Consider the following 22,648-nt stretch of genomic DNA (forward strand, 5'->3'; position numbering starts at 1 on the left):
CTTGTTTTCTGCTATATGATTGGCATTGACTTCTGGAGCCCAAATTGCATTTTTAAACCAAGCTCTTAAATTTGTGGTAAACTTGCTACTTGCTTAATGTTGTCAGGATCTTTTGGAGAAAATTGTAGATCTGTTGGACCTTCTCGTTTGCTATTTGTCATTTCACTTGTACGGTTCAGTTTTTATAAAAGTGATTCATTGTTTTAAAGCGTAAATGGCGTCGTTTATCAAACATCAGGTTATTAAACTTGGGGCATTTATCTGACTACAGGGCAAGTTTTAACAGTAAATGTTAACTGTTAGCCATATTACATCTGGAGATTTAATCTCTAAATTTCATTATGAATAGGGCTGAAAATTTTGCAAGTTACTACAATCACTTTGCAGTTAAATGCAAACTATATTTGCACTAATACAAAAGCAAAATACTGCGAATGCTGAAAATCTGAAATTAAAACAGGAAACGCTGGAAATACTCAGGTCACAAAAAACTTGGTTTCAGGTGGATGACCTTTTGTTTAAACTTGTAAGTTACCTGACATGGTCTAATCAGAGGAAGTAATGAATGTCTATGGGATACAGTCCAGTTAACATAACCCGATTGTGAAGTCAGTCCACAAGCTGGGTACTCTAGACCATATTCATAAGCTTCTTGTGTATCAATTCATTTTTACATTTTTATTAACTTTTAGTCCTTTTGATTTAAGATGCTGTATTAATATTTTATGGAGGGTTTTGGTAAATCTACTGTTTTTGTTTGGGTGTTGTGTGCAAAGCTATCTAAGAATCTTCAAATCATGGTAGTCATGAGTAGTGTCAGTTCAACTGAGTGCACACTCTGAGGGACATACCCTCCTTAGCCAAGCCTACAGAACTTGGGTGCAGGTTGGCACAAGCTAAAGCATCATGTCCTGTATTTAACAGCATAAAACAGTTCAGCTTACCAGCTTGTGACATTGAGTTTCCTGTTGCCTATTTGGCTAGGACCACCTTGTCTTAAAACATTGATTGCAAGGTTATCGGGGGCATTGTGGCAAAAGACCCAATGATGGGGCTGTAGCAGTAAACCCATCAGATTACTGAGTCTGTCAGAGGATTGACTTTGTTTTAAAAAAAAATGAATTCTTACCCTTGTGTTCAAATCCCCCTCTGCTCTCATCCCTCCCTCCCTCTAACCTCCTAGCCCTGCAACCCTCTGGGAACTCTGCATTTGTACAATTCTGGGTGCTTGTACATCCCTGATTTCCTTTACCCCTACATTGGTGGCCCTACATTCAGCTTTTTAGGCCCTGAGCTCTAGAATTCCCTCCCTCTGTCTCTTGACCTCCTCTTTTAGGTTGTTCCTTAAAACTTACCTCTTAGTCACATGTCCTAATGTTGTCTTGGATGGCTGTCAAATTTGATCTAAATGCTCCTGTGCGGTGGTGTTGGATGTTTAATGAAATTAAAGGTGTTATCTAAATGCAAGTTGTTTCAGCAGTCTGATTTTAGATGAGGACATTAATGATTTAGACGAGGGGATTAAATGTAGTATCTCCAAATTTGCGGATGACACTAAGTTGGGTGGCAGTGTGAGCTGCGAGGAGAATGCTATGAGGTTGCAGAGTGACTTGGATAGGTTAGGTGAGTGGGCAAATGCCTGGCAGATGAAGTATAATGTGGATAAATGTGAGGTTATCCACTTTGGTGGTAAAAACAGAGAGACAGACTATTATCTGAATGGTGACAGATTAGGAAAAGGGGAGGTGCAATGAGACCTGGGTGTCATGGTCCATCAGTCATTGAAGGTTGGCATGCAGGTACAGCAGGTGGTTAAGAAAGCAAATGGCATGTTGGCCTTCATAGCGAGGGGATTTGAGTACAGGGGCAGGGAGATGTTACTACAGTTGTACAGGGCCTTGGTGAGGCCACAGCTGGAGTATTGTGTACAGTTTTGGTCTCCTAACTTGAGGAAGGACATTCTTGCTATTGAGGGAGTGCAGCGAAGGTTTACCAGACTGATTCCTGGGATGGTGGGACTGACATATCAAAGACTGGATCAACTGGGCTTGTATTCACTGGCGTTCAGAAGAATGAGAGGGGAGCTCATAGAAACGTTTAAAATTCTGATGGGTTTAGACAGGTTAGATGCAGGAAGAATGTTCCCAATGTTGGGGAAGTCCAGAACCAGGAGTCACAGTGTAAGGATAAGGGGTAAGCCATTTAGGACCGAGATGAGGAGAAACTTCTTCAACCAGAGAGTGGTGAACCTGTGGAATTCTCTACCACAAAGTTGTTGAGACCAATGCACTAAATATATTCAAGAAGGAGTTTGATGTAGTCCTTACTACTAGGGGGATCAAGGGGTATGGCGAGAAAGCAGGAATGGGGTACTGAAGTTGCATGTTCGGCCATGAACTCATTGAATGGCGGTGCAGGCTTGAAGGGCCGAATGGCCTACTCCTGCAGCTATTTTCTATGTTTCTATGTCCCTCATCAAGCATGACATTGTGAAGTCTGTACAACCTTAAAACCCAGTACTTTTCCTTCTCCCTGAATGAACTGTCACTCGTTGGCAAGTATGAGTTTAAGCACAAGGCAACTAGCAAAAAAACAGGGGGTAGCAAAATGACCCAGGCTCTTCTACGAATTTAGGTTCAGAGATGTGCTGGCCATAAGGCTTATTTTGATTGATTTTCCCTTGAGGGTGCTGAGTGGCAAGTTGGTGTGGGTTTCGAGTCCTTGCAACTGTTTGCCTTAACTCCACCTAATAGCTTGGTTGTGGATCTTGCATGTGTACTGAACGAAGCTGTTCTTTTTCATACCTAGGAACCATAAAGGAGAACTTTGGGCATTTCTTTTGATAAATCATGGGGTTTACTCACATTGGGACTTGGCTTTAAGTGGAGAGGGGTTCGGAAGGCCAGAGCATCATTTTCCCCCAGCCTTGCAAATGTGTTCGTGCCTACCTCTTTGACCAAGCTTTTGGTCATATGCTGTATTCTTCTTGTGTGGCTTGGTGTCGAATTTATTTGTTTTATCCTGTAACACTGCTGTGAAGCTCCTTGGGATGTTTTACTATGTTAAAAGTGCTATATAAATAAGTAATGAATTTACTTCTCAAGCATGTACAATTCTTGGGTCTTGCCACCAGATCGCACAGCTTATCCCATAGTTCACATGGTGAGTGGCGCACAAGGTGAGTATAATAGCAGTAGAGTACCATCAATGGGTTGGGTACTACAAACACTTTGAACCTATCCTTGTGCTACTATCCAGAATATCATTGATACAGACATCAAATGGGGTGTTTTGAGAGAGGCTGACTGAGTCTCCCATTTAACCATAGAGATCTTAAAGCTTAGGTGCATCCTCTATGCAAGGCAGGTCGAATGGTGAATTATGCACTAAAAATGTGAGTGGAGGACATGCTAACATGGTACAATTCACCAGTCTAGTTTTGGTCACTGAGTCACAAAAGAAACATTGAAGCACTGGAAACATTCCAGAAAAGAGTCACAAAGCTGATTCCTCGTGTCAGGGTTTGAGTTTTGAGGAATAACTGGAAAAGCTTGTATTTTTCTGCCTGAAACCATTGCAACAGCGATGTTAAATTAAGGTCCCATCTGCCCTCTTGGATGGACCGGAGAGATCCCATGGTGCTATTTTGAAGAGCAGGTGAGTTATCCCCATTGTCCTGGCCAATATTTATCCCTCAACAAATTATCCTGTCATTATCCCATTACTGTTTGTGGCAGGTTGCTGTGTACAAATTGGCTGCTGTGTTTCTGACATCACAACAGCAGCAACACTTCAAAACTACTTCATTGGTTGTGAAGTGCTTTGGGACATCTTGAGATTGTGAAAGGTGCTTTATTGATGCAGTTTCTTAATGGACGTGTGTAAGGTATTAAATGGTATTGAGCAAGTAAATCCAAAAATTACTTGAAACCAATTTGAGTAGGGCAAGGTGTCAGAGGTCCAAACTAGCTCTAACTATTTTTGGTGGTGACTGATGTGGACTGCTAAGGCGGCAGTGGGGCTGATTTTATTAGAAGATACTTTAAGTACACGACAAAATTCTGAGAGATGAGGTATATTGGGGATGTTTCCTAGATACTGTGGCTGGCCAAATGGACTACAACATTGTTTCTAGTTGTGTATATTTCTTTGTTCTATATTAGTAAGAGATGCATTTAGGACTGTTATTGGGAAGTTGTAATTACAATGTTGCAGTGTGGCATGGTGCAGTCTTTCTGGATGGATGAACTAAGATAGGCCAGATGGTCTACTTCATTTGTATTGATTTTGTTATTGAAAATCCAACATTGAGCAATGTACTCATAATAATTTTGACATTATTTGTGAGGACCTAGATTGATAACCTTGCATAAATAATGAAAACTATGCACTGAGTGCCAGGACAGATGTTCCCCAGTTGTGTACAGCCCCTGACGTGCTCAATGAATGTCTCACTGGTGTATTTGAGCCTATTCCATTTGTTACATTTTGGACTTCCAGCAGACCAGATCAGCATACTGCCATGACTCTCATAACCTCTCCAACAGCCACTCAAATCACATTCTTTAATGGGTTTTAGTCATGGGAGATTCCCTTTGTGGATAAAGTATTTGGAGTAAGCACAGAAGAATGGAATCCCATTAGCCATCTTTGAATGGCTTCAAGGTTAGTAGCTGGTTCCTGTCATTGAAGATCGCTGCCATTTTAAATCTGCTAAAGTGAAATTCAGCAGCTATACCGGAGAATATGGTGTAGAGCCCACTGCATCTCAGTAAGGTGGTTCATTAAAGCATTCTGTGTGTGCAAAACTTGACGGGTCCAGTGCCAAAGTAATCTTGTGCTTTCTTCAGATCTTTAAGATGCCCTTGAACTTGCTGACCTCTGGGCTTGTCAGGTAATGGCATTGGCCTAGTGGATCCCTTTTGACCCTGACTGATGACAGACTTCAGCCAATGAAAAGATTATTTCAAAACAATTTTTATGTAATTGTGAGCATTTGTGGATGAATGCAACAAATAGATATAAAGCAGTTTTTGTATTTCTGTTGATACTAGTTTTGTTTTGTCATACTCACCTGGGGGGGGGGGGGCGGTTGTGCCAGTGGAGGACTCTGAAAAGTTGAGTTACTTGGGACAAATTTAACTAATGGGTGGTGCCTTTTCAAAGTTTGGTGTCACTAGTTATATATAAACCATCCATTGAGGGCATACTTGTGAAGAATTACTCCAGTCATGTGTTTTTCATTTTTATGCTTGTAAGATTGGAAAAACTAATTATACATTAGTTAGTGAGGGCTGTATTTGTTTACTGTGATATCGGCAGGATTTATTAAAAGCTGGAATGGGTTTGGAAAAAGTCTAATTTGATTTGGATCAGCTACACTCTACGGTTATGGTATCACAGTTTGAATATAGGTGTTGAAAGTTGGGATGCTGGAGAGTAATTGAAAATGTATATCTCCATTAATTTTGCTGTAAATTCTGATCGGTTTGATTTTGTATCAAATCTGTCAGGCTTGTGGAAGTTAAGTGCACTTGTTTTGAAATGGAAGTCATTGAGACCTATCTTTAAAGTTCCAGTCTTGAATTGGCTGAAGGAAAATATCCTTCAGCTATGTTGTGTAATTAAGACTAAAGTCACCCATTCAGGTGAAGTAGATGAAAAATGCAGCATAATGGCTAAATAAGGGAGATCTGTGATGTGAACATTTTGTTTTGAAAGGTACTTTAGGATGTTACTCTAGTACATGGGTGAACGACTGCCTTTTTGTGCAGCTGGTTTTGTATTGCAATAGTAACATCTTTTTGAATGGTCAAATGCTTCTGGGGGGGTGGGGGGGGGGTGTGGAATTGGGAGGGATTGAGAATTTAGCAATTTTGAGTAGGAAATAACTTTTAATGTAATACAACATTTTGAGGCATATTGCAGGAAAGATTGCTCTGGGGGGTTGGGAGAGGTGACAACATAGTCCCAATATTTTGAGGAAGTCTTGAGTTGAGAAATCGTTAAAGGCGGCACTTCTGGAAGCTTGGATTAAATGGCTGACAGGGCTCGCATGGGTGAGGTGAGGCCATGGAGGAATATTTGAACAAAAATGCAGATTTTCAGTTTGGTCAGGAGCCAGGTGTGGTTAGAAATTTGTGATGGAAGGAGGCTGGTGAAGAGGGTGTTTGAGAAGTCAAGTCTCAAGTCAAGCTAACCAGATTGGATAAGGGTTTTGTTGGGAGATGAGTTGGGGCACAGTGCTGCAGAGTTGTCATAACGTTGGAATTTGGAAAATCACTGTCACTGGAAAATCCAAGGGTTAATTTTATAATGCAGTAGAAGTATACTTAAAAAAAAAATTAGTGAAAAATATTTGCCCTTTTTTAAATTGCAGAACATTGTCATTGCAGCCATGATGAACCTTCGTCACGTTTTAAGTTGGTATTCATTTAAGTTGCCTCCAGAGACCTTGTATGTTTAATTTTAAAATTGAAAGCCTAAAATGGGTTTATATTGCCTTTTTGGAAAACATAGGATACAACTGAAAACCAATGAAATTGTGATATAGTAATTTTTATTAACCCATGTCCAGACAAAGTACCTCGATTTTGTAAAGAGTTCATTCGGTTTATAATGGTCATAGTAAAATAGCTAAGCACTTACAAATTACCAGATTTTGTAACGGGCTGTTTCGACTAGCGCAATATTTTCAGCTAATACATTTCACTAGTTTTAAAATTTCAATTGGCTTTAAAAAAAATTTATGTTGTGTATCTGATCTCTATTTCCAGGCTTTTATTCCAAGAAATCTACATGTAAATCCACTCGTCTATATTAAAAGGTTTTACAGGTTGAGTGAAAAGAAATCACTGTTACTGATCAGTTTGAAAGACATCTTGGCTCAATGGCAGTACATTTGACTCTCATTCAGAAGATTGTGATTGAAGCCCCTGTTCCAGAATTTGAGCACATAATCTAGGCTAACACTTCAGTGCACTACTGAGTGAGAGCTTCATAGTTGGGGGTGTTATCTTTCAAATGAAATGAGAAGTTAAATCAAGGCCACTTTAGGTGGATGCAAAAAAGATTTCTTGGCACTAATTAAAGGAGCAGGGAATTCTCCCAGTGTCCTGGCTAACATTTATACAGCATTAAGTTGTTAATTGATCATAGAATGATAGTGTAGAAGGAGGCCATTTGGCCCATTGTGCCAGTACTGGCTCTTTGGTAGTTCTTAATTAATTCCATTTGTCTGTTCTTTCCTCATAGCCCTATGGTTTTTTTCCCCCTTCAAGTATTTATCCAATTATCTTGAATATTACTATTGAATCTGCTTCCACCATCTGTTCAGGCAGTGCATTCCAGATCATAACTTGCTGTGTTTTTGAAGAGAAAATGTTTCCTCGTGTTGCATCTGGCTCTTTTGCCAATCACCTTAAATCTGTGTCCTCTGGTTACTGACTCTTCCGTCAGTGGAAACAGTTCCTCTTTCTTTAAACCCTTTGTGAATTTGAACACCTATCAAATCTTCTCTTAACCGTCTCTACTCTAAGGAGAATAATCCCAGTTTCACTCGTCTTTCCACCTACCTGAAGTGCCTCATCACTGTTACCATTCTCCTAAATCTCTACTGCATACTCTCCAAGGATAATCATGGAGCTAACTTATCTGGTGGTTGGAATGGAGGTCACAATATTATTGCAGGATATTTCAAGGTTGTTTTTTATAATTGATGCAGGTGACCATGTTCTCTTCCATTCTGCTTTAACAACTGTTGATCCTTGAGCATTTTTTAATGAGTATAAATAAAAAAAAAATGAAAATATTAACATCCATGATTGCATAATTAGTGTATTATCATTACTCTTCAATAGATAATTGCAGACTGCATATTTAACTTTCATAGTTGGAATTGGTTATACAGGTTGAGCGTCCAAAATTCGGAATGTTCCGGAATCCGGACAACAGGCTGATCCATGGCGATCATCTGGAAAATATTCCAAAATCCCAACTTCGCCCCGGCCCTGATGCCCCCTTCTCCCCCCCCCCCCCCTCTCCCCTTTACCTCAGCTGCCAGACCCCACCTACCTCGGCTCAGGCAAAGACGTTCCAAAATCCGGAAATATCTAGAACGGCCTCGGTCCTGAGGTTTCTGGATTTCGCAACAGTACTTTCATTGGCAATATAAATACTGTGTAAATGTGTTGCATCTATCTTCAGTTTTTAGGGTGTTGCATTTTACCCTGCCTCTTCATTGCACATTTAAAATCTGCTCCAATAATCCGATCTTTGTAATACCTAGCAAACAAATTGATAAAATAAGAATTCGGATGAAGTATTGGCAGTACAAATAATGGCGAGGCTATCAGCACCGACGATAAGTTCATTGGACAGCATTTCCAGCGACTGCACATGCACAGTTCAACATGAAAATCTGGAAGTTGCTGTCCAAGTTGCCCTGCTCCTCCAGAGGCTTCACTAAAACTGTACTTTGCCTAGAGACTCTCTTAAATACATGCAGTGGCATGAGGTTGGGCTACTTGCTTGATAGATACCCGCTAAACACGGCAAAAAAACTTGGGGCTCGTCCAATCAAGTGTAAGTGAATTTTTAACTTAAGTTTTAATTATTGCCAAACAACCTCTCTGCTACTGAAAATTAACTTCTACAAGTATGGAATCTCATTCGTTCAGACTTTAATTATTGGGAGATTTAATTTTATTTTAGACTGTCTCAATCTCGTCTTTCTTTCCCTCTCTCACTTGCTTTCTGTACATGATTTTACATTGAATTAACTATTCTAACTGACCGGTTAAGGAGATAGTTGCTTGCCTGTTCACAGGTCCCAAATCATCCGTAGAGGGCACGCTGTGCAAAAGCCAACAGAAAATCTGTGGGCAAATCATGTGTAATGAACGACAAGAGCTGTTTGTTCACTGCTGACACAAAAATCTAGGCCGTTTGAAGCACAACAACATTGTACATTGCATGTGGTGTTCAATATTGTAATGTTTTCTACAAACTTGTCGTTAGGATTTACAGGCCCTGTTTTTTCTATTTTTACTGTATACCCTTAAACTATAGTAAAATGTTTTAGTATTAGGCAGTCTCTCGTATAGAGGATGATCCGCTTCCACACCAAAAAGGGATGAATTCACAGGTGTTGCAATGAGGAATCTGACATTCCAGGTCCCGAACTACATCCTGAAGGGTGGAAGATGCCGGTGAGTGGATTTTTTTAACGTGGGGTGGCCATTGCACACCAACGACCACACGGGCTTGACCGAGCTAGGTCTTGATCCAGTGGCAAGGTTTAACCAAGACGACTGGAGACCAAGCTCTGTTGCACAGACCTAGTGTGCACACATACTCCTACTTGTCCATAGATTGCAGTGTGGGCTGGCCTGTGCTTAGGTTACCTTTGTCTAACACTGCCAAATTCACAATCATGCGAATCGGTGCCTTTACTTGGAAGAACGAAAGACTTGTATTTTTATATAGTGCCTTTCTTCAGTACCTCAAGACGTCCCAAAGCGTGGTCGGGATACCAGGAAGAACTCCTGTTCTTCGGGACTAAGCAGAGTCAGCATGGTTTTATGGAAGGGAAATCATGTTTGACAAATTTGCTGGAGTTCTTTGAGGATGTAACGAGCAGCGTGGATGAAGGGATGTGGTGTATTTGGATTTCCAGAAGGCATTCAATAAGGTGCCACACAAGGTTATTGCACAAGATAAAAGTTCATGGGGTTGGGGGTAATATATTAGCATGGATAGAGGATTGGCTAACTAACAAAATAGTCAGGATAAATGGGTCATTTTCCAGTTAGCAAACAGTAACTAGTGGGGTGCTGCAGGGATCGATGCTGGGTTCTCAACTATTTACAATCTATATTAATGACTTGGATGAAGGGACGAGTAATGTTGCCAAGTTTGCTGCTGATATAACGATGGATAAGAAAGCAAATTGTGAGGACACAAAATCTGCAAAGGGATACAGGTCGGCTTAGTGGGCCCAAGTTTGCCCCCCCCCCCCCCCCCCAACTTAGAACGGTGCGCCTCTGAAGTGCGCTGACTTTGTAGAAGAAAAACCGCGCCTAAAACTCATCTCAGTATTCTCCATACTGCTGCAACGTTGCAGGCCCCTGGCGTGACACAGCGCAAGCAGTGGGGGGGGGGGCGGAGCCAGGTTCCGGCACTAAACAGTACCGGGACCTCTGCACATACGCGCGCATGTGCAGTAGCTCCTCGCCCCCGCAATCTCTGCAGGCTGTGTGGGAGGGGCCCGAAGCCTGCCGCCCCTAGCCCTGGCCGAACGGGCTCCCTCATCGGCGGCCCGCTGCCTTATCCAGCCACATACCCGTTGACCTGGGAAACCCGGCTGCTGAAGGGAGATGAGATCGGCTGGATAAAACAGGTTAAGTGTCTTTCCAGCACTGCTTGTGGGTCAGGAGGAGCAGGAGTGCTACCCCTGGCCCACCAAGCTTACCAGTAAACCACCTGTGATCAGACCCCTGGAATCGGCCGACTCCCTCCACCCTTCCCAATGTCAGCTCCCCTCCGATAGCGAATGCCAGCTGGAGCCGCAGGCCTACCCACCCGACAGCCAGGGGAAGTATGTCGGAGGCCAAAATCGGTCAAAGAACCCGGCATGGGTTGATTGAGTGCAGCAAAGGTTCACCAGACTGATTCCAGGGATGGCTGGACTGACATCAGAGACTGGATCAACTGGACCTTTATTCACTGGAGTTTAGAAGGATAAGAGGGGATCTCATAGAAACGTATGGGACAGGTTAGATGCAGGAAGAATGTTCCCAATGTTGGGGAAGTCCAGAAGCCGGGGACACAGTCTTCGGGTAAGGGGTTGAGAATGTGTAAAGAAGGGTTGCGAAGGTGGTAGATGGATAGAGAAGGTGGCAAAAGGATGGAGATAGGGAATCATGGGAAAATAGCTAAAGAAATGTCAAGATGCAGACAGCTGCAGAATCAACAGGAAAAAAAAAAAGGGGTTACCAAGAGTTGAAGTTGAGGTTAGACACTGGTCATGAGAAAGCCGCAAGGCAGCACAAAGCAAGAAAGCAATCCTAGATAGGAAGGGCAATGTAATAGCTTCTACTGATGAGGAGGAAGGGAAACTAATTGGGTTATTTACTGATAAGGGAAGACAGTGTAGCAAAGCGATAACTAACCTGACCTGACACCAGACCTAATTGGGAGACTTTCTTGCCTGCCATTGGACATACTCCGGGGGAGGCAGAAAGGGATTGGATAGACCAAGTGCTAATCACGTGTTCTGTTCTGAAAATGTATATCTACTGTGCTTTTCGCGCTGAAAAGGGCTTGTCCAGGGGAAGGTAAACAGGCTCTGATTGAGAGTGTCCCTTTGTCTTGACAAGTCTCGGCTGGAGAATCTTCAATAAAGGTCTTTTACAGAAAAGGCAAAGAGGTGTTTGTATGTCAGTGTATTCGCTGAAATAGATTTGAGGGGAAAAAGAATCCGTATTCACAGGGTAAGCCATTTAGGACTGAGATGAGGAGAAACTTCTTCACTCCGAGTTGTTAACCTGTGGAATTCCCTGCCGCAGAGAGTCGTTAATGCCAGTTCATTGGATATATTCAAGAGGGCGTTAGATATAGTCCTTACGGTTAAAGGGATCAAGGGGTATGGAGAGAAAGCGGGAAAGGGGTACTGAGGTGAATGATCAGCCATGATATTGAATGGTGGTGCAGGCTCGAATGGCCTACTCCACCTATTTTCTGTTTCTATGGCCAGGGACGTGGAGGCCTTGCCCTCACCCTGCCCACTCTCAAGCCTCTGTCCAACCGGTAGCTTCCACCCTGCCCAGGTCTCCCAATTGACGGCATCCCCACAGCCTTTCTAATTGCTGACCAGGGCTGATGCTCCTTTCCTAGTACTGGGGACCAAATCCAAGGATCCCAGGCTGCCGTCTCCTGCCACTGGTGGTTCCCTCCACCCACCAGCCGGACTGTCCATTTGGTCGGTGTGGAAATGTATTTTTATCTAAGCTGATACCACACAGTATTTTTGTGCCCTTTTTTAATATATAACAAAATGGAGTACTGGTCCTTCCAGAAATTTCTGCATAAAGCAGTCGGCTTGCATAAACAGCTAAACCTGGCTTGAAAGGGCTCATAGCCACCAGACAGCTAGGAGGCAAGTCCTGCTGAGACAAGTACCCCCTCCCCCTCCCCCATGGTGCTCTCCTATTGTCTGTACGACACCAGTTCCATGCCACCCCACCCTTTTCGAAGTACTCAAACCACCAGCCATTATCTCTTGTAGAGACCTCATCCATTTGATGCAAAAAGATAACTGACCAGGAAACTGGACCATCCTGACACAATGCAAGGCAGGTAATAGCTCATTACCACACTCATCAAGTAATGGCCGGTTGGCCAACTAATAACCCTGACAAAAGGAAATATCTGGAAACCACGTCAGGACAAGGATGTAGTAATTAACTCTTTATCTGTATTCACTGCGCAACCGAGCCAATACACAGGGAGAGGCCATAACTTGGGTTTTACTGCATAAATATCTCGTGAAACTGTACCATTTCGGAGGTGTTCACTTAGCCATTGACTGAGTGTGACCTTTCCCTTGCTAACAAGTAAATTAAAGAAACTTCTACCAGAGCTGAAGATGTCCGAGTCATTTATCGGAGGCCGAGATTTCAACACCGGCAGCTGGGCAGGAGACAGTATAGACTCTGCAACAGTACCCAGCTGCTAGTGTTTTTCTGCAGTAAAGCTTTGCTGAAGGTAGGACTTCTATTTTTTGATTTGTAATTTATTGATTGATTATGTGGTCCTAAATTCTTGTTTGATTTACATTCAAGTTTACTCTTCTGCTTTCAGAAGGAATTCTGTAAAATAGTTTGGCTGAAACTCTTATTTACAGGACTCGCTATAATGTATTTGCTAGCTTACCAATCCATTTTTAATCTAGTTTAGTGCTTTGTAAGTCTTGATGCTAGGTGCAGGTCCTCTCAGCTTCCTTGTATTTATTTGTTTTTGGTGCTTTAAATGTAGTTGCCTGCGCTGATTTCGTAGCTCAACGCAGGGTTTTTCTGTGCAGCCACAAGTGGCCACATATGCTGGCGTAAGTTAGTTTGAAGCAACTTTTAGCTGTCTAAACTTGCTTAAGTGGCCAAAACATGTGTAATTGGTGGTAACTCCCCCTTTTTGAAAAAAACCTAATTAACTCACTTACACTGGAGAAAATTAAATGGGCAGGATTGTGATTTTTAAGATACTCCAAAAAAATCTAGTTGCTCCAACAAAAACTGAGCAATTCCTGGGCAAACTTGGGCCCAATGGGCAAAAATTTGGCAGATGGAATATAATGTGGGAAAATGTGAGGTTACCCACTTTGGCAGAAATAATAGAAAAGCAAATTATAATTTAAATGGAAAGTGCTGCAGTACAGAGACCTGGGGGTCCTTGTGCATGATGGTTAGTATGCAGGTACAGCAAGTAACCTGGAAGGCAAATGGAATGTTGGCCTTTATTGCAAGGGGTTGGAGTATAAAAGCAGAAGTCCTGCTACAACTGTACAGGGTACTAGTGAGGTCACACCTGGAGTACTGCATATAGTTTTGCTCTCTATTTAAGGAAGGATATACTTGCATTGGAGGCTGTTCAGAGAGGGTTCACTCGGTTGGCTCTGGAGATGAGGGGATTGACCAATGAGGAAAAGTTGGGCCTATACTCATTGGAGGTCAAAAGAATGAGGTGATCTGACCGAAACATATAAGATAATGAGGGGGCTCGACAAGCTGGATGCAGAGCGAAGATATTTCCACTCCTGGGGGAAACTAAAACTCGGGGACATTGTCTCAGAATAAGGGGCTGCCCATTTAAAACTTGAGATGAGAAATTTCTACTGAGGGTTGTAAATCTATGGAATTTTCTACCTCAGCTGTGTAGGCTGGGTCTTTGAATATATTTAAGGCAGATTTTTGAGCGATTTTAAGGAAGTGAAGGGTTATGGGGAGCAGGCAGGGAAGTGGAGCCGAATCCATGATCAGATTAGCCATGATCTTATTGAATGGCAGAGCAGGTTCGAGGGACCTCGAGAGGTTGCTTGGCAAAGCTGTATTAATGTGTAGAAGCATATGTCAAGTTTTGCTTTCCTTAAATCCAGAGCTATATCAGCAAGAAGTGTAGCTGCTCTGCCTACAAAGTAACTTGCTGCTTTGCCTGCATAAGTGTTAACACTTCAAAAAGTAATCCATCAGTTGTAAAGCACTTGGGGACATAAGGTGCTATATTAATGTAGCCTCACTTTCACACACTTGTTCTCATGCTCTCTCATCTAAACAGTGCTCATGGCACTATCTTGGTTGCTGCATAAGTGGAGAATTTGCAAATTTTAATTAAGTTCCATTAATGTACTAGAATCCCAATTACTTTGCCACTGCCCTGAGTTGACTAATGCCAAATATATACTGTGTAACTCTTAATCTTTTAATATCAAAAATGGAAACTGGTGCTGAATGATTACAAATGTTTTGATGTAGACTATTTTGATAATTTAGTGTAAATTGGTTTTCATTTCCATGAAGTTTAAATTTTATCTGATTTCTTATCTGCAAAAAAAATTGTGGTTACTGGACCTTGGCTTTCATTGGCCCTTAAAAATATTTTTTTCGTTAATGAATGCAGCAAGCTTATAAATGGAATATTAAAAATTTATTCCCATTTTTTTCTTCAGGTGTCGATGATTCTGGCAAGGCTGCATTTATTGTCAATTCTTAATTGCCCTGAATAGGTGGTGGTAAACTAGCTTCACCCGTTATGGCATTGGGTATAAAATTCCACTATATTGACCCAGTGATGAAGGAAAGGTGATTTATATATTCAATTTGGGATGGTGTGAGACTTGAAGGGGAACTTGGGGAATGATAGTGCTATTCTTGTCCTCCTTGGTGCTCGAGGTCAAGGCAGGGAAGTGATCAAAGTAAGCTTGGTGAGTTGCTGTAGTGGATAGTGTAGCTGGTATGTATGGCAGCTGCAGTGTGCCAGTGATGGATATTGAGTACAATGGTAGACTGTGGCACTTGGTAATGTGAACCACTCTGTACCCAACCAGCTAAATTGAGTATCCCAGTGCACTCTTATCTTCAGCCTTGTCGACAATGGATAGACTTTGCGGTCAGGAGAGCCATTGTCAATCCCTCCGTTGCCAGTCAGTCTGCTTGTCTGACGTACAGTCCTGGGTGAGCTTCAATTAAACAAGAACAAATCCATAATCTTTGGCCTTTGTCACCTATTCCACATCCCTGCCAGGGCACTTTCTCAAGTTGAAGCTGAATGTTTGCGATCATGCCGTCTTAGTTGACTCCGAGCTGAGATTGCGACCCAATAGCATCTCCATCAAAGATTACCTACTTCCAGCACTGTATCATTGCTTGTTTCTTCTCCACCTCAGCTGATCAGTCAAAACACTCAGCCATGCCTTTTTCCACCTTGACCCAACTATTCCAGTGCTCTCCTGGCTGACCTCCACTCTCCAGAAACTTGAACTTATCCCAGGTTCTGCTTCCTGTATCCCCATGTTCAAATTCCTCCAGAGCTTTCACTCTTTTCGATCTCTGCCACCTCCTCCAGCCTTGGGACGCTCTGAGATCTACACTTCTTCTCGAAATCTGGCCTCTTGTGTATCCCCCACTCCCTTCACCCCACCAATGACGCCTGTGGCGTCGGGGTCCAAGTGTTGGAATTTCCTCCCTAAACCCCTCCACCTCTCCACGATCCTCATTCAAACCTATCTCTTGACCAGGATTTTAATCACCCCTCCAAATATCTACTTCCTTGGCTCAGTCAGTTTTTTAGATTACATTTCTGTAAAATTTTGAGGCATTTTTCTCAAGGGTTTTCTATAAATGCAAGCTGTTATCGTCGCTGCCTCTGTCGTCTCCATCTTCATGATCAAGTTTTTGTCACTCCTAATCTCCTCTGGCTTGCTATTTAGTCCCTTAATTTAAATTCCCTTTCTACTCTCTCCAATAAAGATGGCATTGGGATGTTTTTTTACATTAAAGGTGCTATATAATTGCTAGTTGTTTGTATCTGAGATGAGTATATAACCATTATCTGGATGGATCTGAAGATCCCAACTTTTTAACATTTTATTATACACAATTTTAAAAACAAATCAAGGTGGCTGTTTTAAGTACCGTTGAAATCATTTTGGGTCCAAATAAATAACATTTTAGCACTGCTTCCATTTTAATTTTTGGATAACCAATTTCTAGTTAAATGTGGTCACCTAATCAGGAAGATACATTTTCTAATCAAGAAGTGAGAATTTGCAAAAAAAATTTGTTTGGTCTGAGATTGTGCCTTACAGGAAACCATGAAACATGGCAAAAGTTAAGTTTCACTAGACAGTTGGTTTGTTTTGCTCCTTGCTTTCTTTCCTTGCTGTTAACTTGGCTAGATTTATGTTTTCCATGATCTTTGTGAAGCAGCTGTCATTTGAATGCTGGACTTTAATATGGTATCCACATCTGTTTATAATAGAAGTTGCTTGATTGTTAGCAATTAGTTTGTGAATAAACTAATACTTGCATGTCATGTGGAAAATAAGTGCTGGATTACCCTATATTGTACCAATGATTCTAACTTATTTTAACTTGACTCGCTTCCCTCTCCTGGACTTTCATCTTTCACAGTGAATATGCCAAATTTTTTATAGCTTGAATAAAAATTGCTTTCTTTCCATCTCCTGATGTATTGAATTGTCTAAGTGACCATTCATCATGTGAGTGCAGAAAGTGAATGTTGGCAGATTACTTGACTGTCTTAACTGAGCTGATTATGTCCTCACCAATGTCCCCACACTTGTATTTTCTAGAATGGCAAGCAGTTTAGTTGCAATGCCCCAACTGCTTTTACTCCAGTCACATTTCCTTGTGGCAACTGCAGGTTTGACAGTTGGAAATGGATGTAACCAGAGTGGGATGTGATAGAAGAACATAAGACAAATGGAGAAATTTCTTCAGCAGGCTTTGTGGCCCCTCGAACCGATTACATTTCAGCCAATCTGATTCACTCCACATAATATCAAACGGCTGACCGCATCGGATATAACAAAAGCTATGGGCCCTGACAACATCCCGGCTGTAGTGCTGAAGACTTGTGCTTCAGAACTAGCTGCGCCTCTAGCCAAGCTATTCCAGTTCACCTACAAGATTGGCATCTAACCGACAATGTGGAAAAATGCCCAGGTATGTCCTGTCCACAAAAAGCAAGGCAAATCGGTTGACCAGAACCTTAACTGGACCAGCCGCATAAATACTTTGGCTACAAGAGCAAGTCAGAGGCTGGGTATTCTGTGATTGTCTCATCACCTGACTCCCCAAAGCCTTTTCTCTAGCTACAATGTACAAGTTAGAATTGTGATGGAATACTCTCTCATTTCCTGGATAAATGCAGCTCCAACAATACTCTAAGCTTGACATCATCCAGGACAAAGCAACCTGCTTGATTGGCAGCCCATCCACCACCTTCAGCATTCACTCTCCACCACTGACACACCGTGGCTGCAGTGTGTGTACCATCTGCAAGGTGCATTGCAGCAACTCGTCAAGTCTGTTTAGATTTTCCAAAACTACCTCTGCCATCTAGAAGGGCAAGGGCAGCAGGCGCATGGGAACACAATCATTCCAAGTCACACACCATCTTGACTTGGAATGGTGATATATTTCTTCGTCGCTGGGTCAAAGTCCTGGAACTCTCTCCCTCAGCACTGTGGGAGTTACTTCATCACACTGACTGCAGTAGTTCAAGAAGGTGGCTCACCACCACTTTCTCGAGGGAAAATGGGGAAGGGCAATAAATGCTGGCCTTGCTAGTGATACCCAGATATTGGGAACGAATAAAAACCTGCTCCACCATTCAATAAGATCATAGTTGATTTTGTGACCTCAACTCTACTTTTCTGCCTGATCCCCATGTCTGTTGATTCCCCGAGAGTCCAAAAATATGTCAATCTCAACCTTAAATGTACTCGACTGAGCATCCACAGCCCTTTTGGGTAGAGGATTCCCAACCCTCTGACTGAAGAAATTTCTCCATCTGTCTTAAATGACCAACCCCCTATCCTGAACTATGTCCCCTAGTTCTAAACTCTCCAGGCAGGGAAAACAGTCTCTCAGCATCTACCCTATTAAACCCCCTCAATCTTATGTTTCAATGAAATCACCTTTCATTCTTCCAAACTAGAGTATAATCTCTCCTCATAGGACAACCCTCTCATCCCAGGGATCAATCTAGTGAATCTTTGGTGTACCCCCTCTCGGGCAAGTATACCTTTGCTCGGGTACGGAGATGAAAACTTTGCACAATACTCCAGGTGTGCTCTTGCCAAAGCAAAGGAATGGCAAGAGTTCGTAGAGGGAAGTGATCGCGGCCCAGAAGAGGCGAGGGGCCCAGGGGCACCACTGGCCAGTGCGCACTCGGTCGTGCAGCAGAGCTGGTCTCCAGTCGTCTTGGTTAATCCTTGCCACTGGACCAAGACCAAGCTCTGTCAAGCCCGTGTGGTGGCTGGGATGCAACGGCCATCACACGTTACAAAAAAAAACCACGCACGGGCATCTTCCACCTTTCAAGATGTAGTTTGCGATCCGGAATATTAGGTCCTCATTGAAACATCTGTGAACTCATCCCTTTTTGCGTGGAAGCAGGTCATCCTCGTTTCGAGGGACTACCTGTGATGTACAATTATAGTAAGACTTCCTTACTCTTGTACTCCAATCCCTTTGTAATAAAGGCCAAAATACATTTGCCTTCCTAATTGCTTGCTGTACTTGGATATGTACTTGCCATGTTTTGTGTGCATGGACATCCAAATCCAGCTGAAGACCAACATTTAATCGTTTCTCAATCTTTAAAAAGATAATGGCCCAGGAATCCCGGTCGGTTGCTTCCTGTGGGCGATCCGGTAAAAGTTAAAGATGCGCACCTACCTGTTCCTGCTGCGCCCACGCGAGTTCCTGATCCTGAGGCCTCCATTGACTGCACATCAGGACAGGCGCAGGGTTGGAGATGCAGTTGCAGGGCTCTGGCAGCCAATCCAGGTTAAGTATATTCTCATTCATAATGGGAACTCTGGTGGAGTTCCCATTATTATGAATGAGACCCCCCCCCCCCCCACACACACACACACCTCAAATAAAAAAAAAATACAGTTTCTGTATTTAAAAAATGATTTTTTGAAGTTAAAATATGGTTTAAATAAACTTAGTGTTGTGGGGAGGGTTTTTATCGATGTTTTTAAAAGTTTCTTTTATAATGTATATTTTAAAACCCTTGCGCCTGTAAAAGTAGGCTATGTGCCTGCTTTTATCAGACACGAGTTTTGAGGACGTTTGCTCGGCAAGATACGGGTAAATACTGCAATCTTGCCCATGCAAATGTCCTCGCTCCTGATATGCTCCAGCTTGACGGATCGAAAAAGCCAGTCTTTAGCACATGCGTAATGTGTGCTGAAAACTGGCTTTTGCGATGTGTTCCCGGATCCATGCGGACCCGGGAGGCTGGAATTGCTGGGCCATTCTGTTTTTCTATTCGGACCAAAGTGGAAAAACTGCATATTTTCCCACATTTTTATCTGCCACGTTGCCCATTCACTGAACCTGTTTCTATCCCTTGGCAAACACTATCCTCCCCGCAACTTACTTTCCCACCTAGCTTTGTGTGGCACCTTATCGAATGACTTCAGAAAATTCACATATACTACATCTGCTGGTTCCCCTTTATCGACCCTGCTAGTTACATTCTCAAATTTGTTAAACACTATTTCCTTTTCATAAAACCATGGTGACTGCCTAATCATATTTATGACTTTCTAGGGGAACAGCTAAGGTCCAGGGTCAAGATTTCCTCTAACTGGGGCCACGCAACAATCTGCGAGGTTCAGCACAGGCTGCTCATTGGCTGTTCTGTTATAAATACTGCACATGCGCAGAAATTTAAAGGGACTGTATATCAAAATGTTCTGCGCAGCTTAGAGAACATTGGCCAGTGCCATGACTGAATAGGTGTTTGGGATGTGGTAAGAGGGAGGCCAAAAGATTAAGGCCCACAAGAACAGGTCCTCGGTATAGGAGGAAGAGTGGGATCATTCAATTTCCCTCCAAGTCGTGGACATTTCCTTACAGGAATTTCTTCCATGTGTCTGGTTCTCATTCGTAACAAGAATTGGGCTTTTGAAGTTCTTAGGTAGGAATGTTTGAAATGTGATTTAAGCAGATCAGAGAATGAGCCCATGGGAAAAGTCAGGAGTGGACCAGATGGAAATAGCGGAGCGTGCCAAGGAACTATCCGCAGCCTGAGGAAGCCAGGGAGTTTGGATGGTTAATGTGGTGGGAGGCTTGCAATAACAGGCGATAGGCAAGTCTGTGTTGGAAAGTACCATTATAAATGTTGAGATGAGCAGTTTCAACTACAAGTGCTGAATTGGTAACAAAGTGTGTGCATACAGAAGACTTTGAACAATATAAACAAGAGCTATTAATAAATTGTTCCCATTTTGTCTCCATGTTTTTCTGTGCTTTATTGATGTGCTAGGTTGACACTTGTTCATGAAAATGTTGAATTGTATCAAGCTCAGTCTGACAGGACAAACATGCCTTCAGTTCTGGGCAGGTAGTAATGCAGTTTGAAAAATTTTATTTACTCACGTTTCGCAGTGCTCAGTTCTGTCCCAATGCTAACATTTAAAACTTTCATCCTGAGGATCACATTCCATCCAATGTCAAAGCTCTTTTTTGAATACTTCATGATAAAACATTGTGTGAAGCATGTGGGATGAACTGTCAAAAACTGAATTGGTTGAACATTTACTGGATTTGTCAAGTGAGTGTGTGCTCTGAGCTAAGAGTCAGATTCTGCACTAAATCTAGTCAGATTGGGCCCAAGTTTCCACATGATTCGCGTCTGATTTTTAGGAGCAACTGGTGGAGAACGGACTATTTCAGAAATCGCAATTCTCCACTTTTTTTTTCTGTAGTTCTAGTCAGGTAGAACAGTTCTAGTTTAGAACAGAATTTTTTCTTCAAAAGGGGGCGTGTCTGGCCACTGACGCCTGATTTGAAAGTTTCCACAGTGAAAATGTACTCCAAACTAAAGTAGAATGGAGCCAAAAATCAGGTGCAGGTTACAAATTAGGCGTCCAGAACGAGGTGGGGGGGAGGGGAGGGGAAGGGAACTCATTAAATTCGACAATAAATCCTTATTTATACTTCTACAAATATTATACAAATAAATCCAACCTGAACGAGGGAGGGAGAAAGAGGGGGGAGGGAGAAAGAGGGGGGAACAGGAGCGCGGGAGCGGGTGTCGGGTCTCTGGTCGGTGCGGGGGGGGTGGGGGGAGAGCGGGTCTCGGGGCGGGGGGGGAGCGGGTGTCGGTCGGGTCTGGTCGGCGGGGTGGGGGGGAGCGAGTGTCGGGTCTGGTCAGGCGGGGAGCAGGAGCTGGCCGTGGGAGGAGCCCCATTGGGCCAGGGCTAGGGGCTGCGTGCTTCGGGCCCCTCTCACACAGTTCGGCGCCTGGAGCTACTGCACTTGCGTGCCGACTGTAGCGCGCATGTGCAGAGGTCCCGGCAATGTTTTCAGCGCCGGGACCTGGCTCCGCTCCCCCCACAGCTCGTGCTGACTGCGCCAAGGGCCAGAGGACCTGTAAGTAGGTGCAGACTACCGAGGATTTTTTTAGGCGCGATAAACGGGCGCCCAGATCGGAGGGGCGCCCGTTTTTTTTTCTTGTGGAAACTTGGGCCCATTGTTTCTATTTTAGTATGGATCAAGTGATGCAGTGAGGTCAGTATATTGATTTTTAATCGCCAGAACCTGTGAATCCAACCCAGACCTATGGAACAATGCCTTGTCACTGCCACCTTGTAAAGTACTACGTGAAAAATATTGGGCAGTTTTAATTCAATTTCAGGTGGATGCAGGCCCATATCTCAAAGCAAAATACTGTGGGTACTGTAAATCTGAAAAAACAAAATGCTGGAATTATTCAGCAGGTTGGGCAGCATCTTTGGGGAGAGAAACGATTAATGTTTCAGGTTGATTATCTTTCATCAGTACTGGAAATTGTGAGATGTAATGGGAGGGGGGGAAGGAAGGAAGAAAGAAAGAGGGGAGGAGAGGAAAGAACAAAAGGTTGCAAGGCAGGAGAGATTGAATGACACGAGATGGTGGTGCAAGGCAAAAGAGGGCGATAATGGGACAAGTAAAGAAACAAAAGATGGACCCAGAAGAGGTATAAATGGGAATAGCAGAATCATCATCAGCTGCTGTGTGGGGGAACAAAATGGGGTAGCGGTTATGATCTGAAATTGTTGAACTAGTGGAGTATGGAATGCTATGAAGTGCTTAAAAGAAAGATGACGTGCTGTTCCTCGGTTACATTGAGCTTCATTGGAACATTGTAGGAGGCTGTATGGTTCCCATTACAATTATTTGGAAGGAGTGAGTGGAGTACAAGGAGAAGTTGTTAAATGTGAGAACCAGTTCAGCCAGGTGGAGAAGAGTGTTTGGTGACTGGTTGGGTCTCCTGGGAAGAAGCTGTGCACCCTCAGGCCATCCTCATGGGAGCTGGAGGTGTCGAGGGATTGGACATCCATGGTGAAGAG

The 22,648-nt window shown here is 43.0% G+C and overlaps 1 protein-coding gene across 1 annotated transcript in view; it reads left to right on the forward strand.

The window, feature by feature from the left end:
* Positions 1-22,648, forward strand: part of rab10 (RAB10, member RAS oncogene family) — an 81,105-nt gene that overhangs the window by 890 nt on the left and 57,567 nt on the right. The window lies entirely within an intron of this gene.

Source organism: Pristiophorus japonicus, chromosome 7, assembly GCF_044704955.1.
Source record: "Pristiophorus japonicus isolate sPriJap1 chromosome 7, sPriJap1.hap1, whole genome shotgun sequence".
Taxonomy (NCBI): Eukaryota; Metazoa; Chordata; class Chondrichthyes; family Pristiophoridae; genus Pristiophorus; species Pristiophorus japonicus.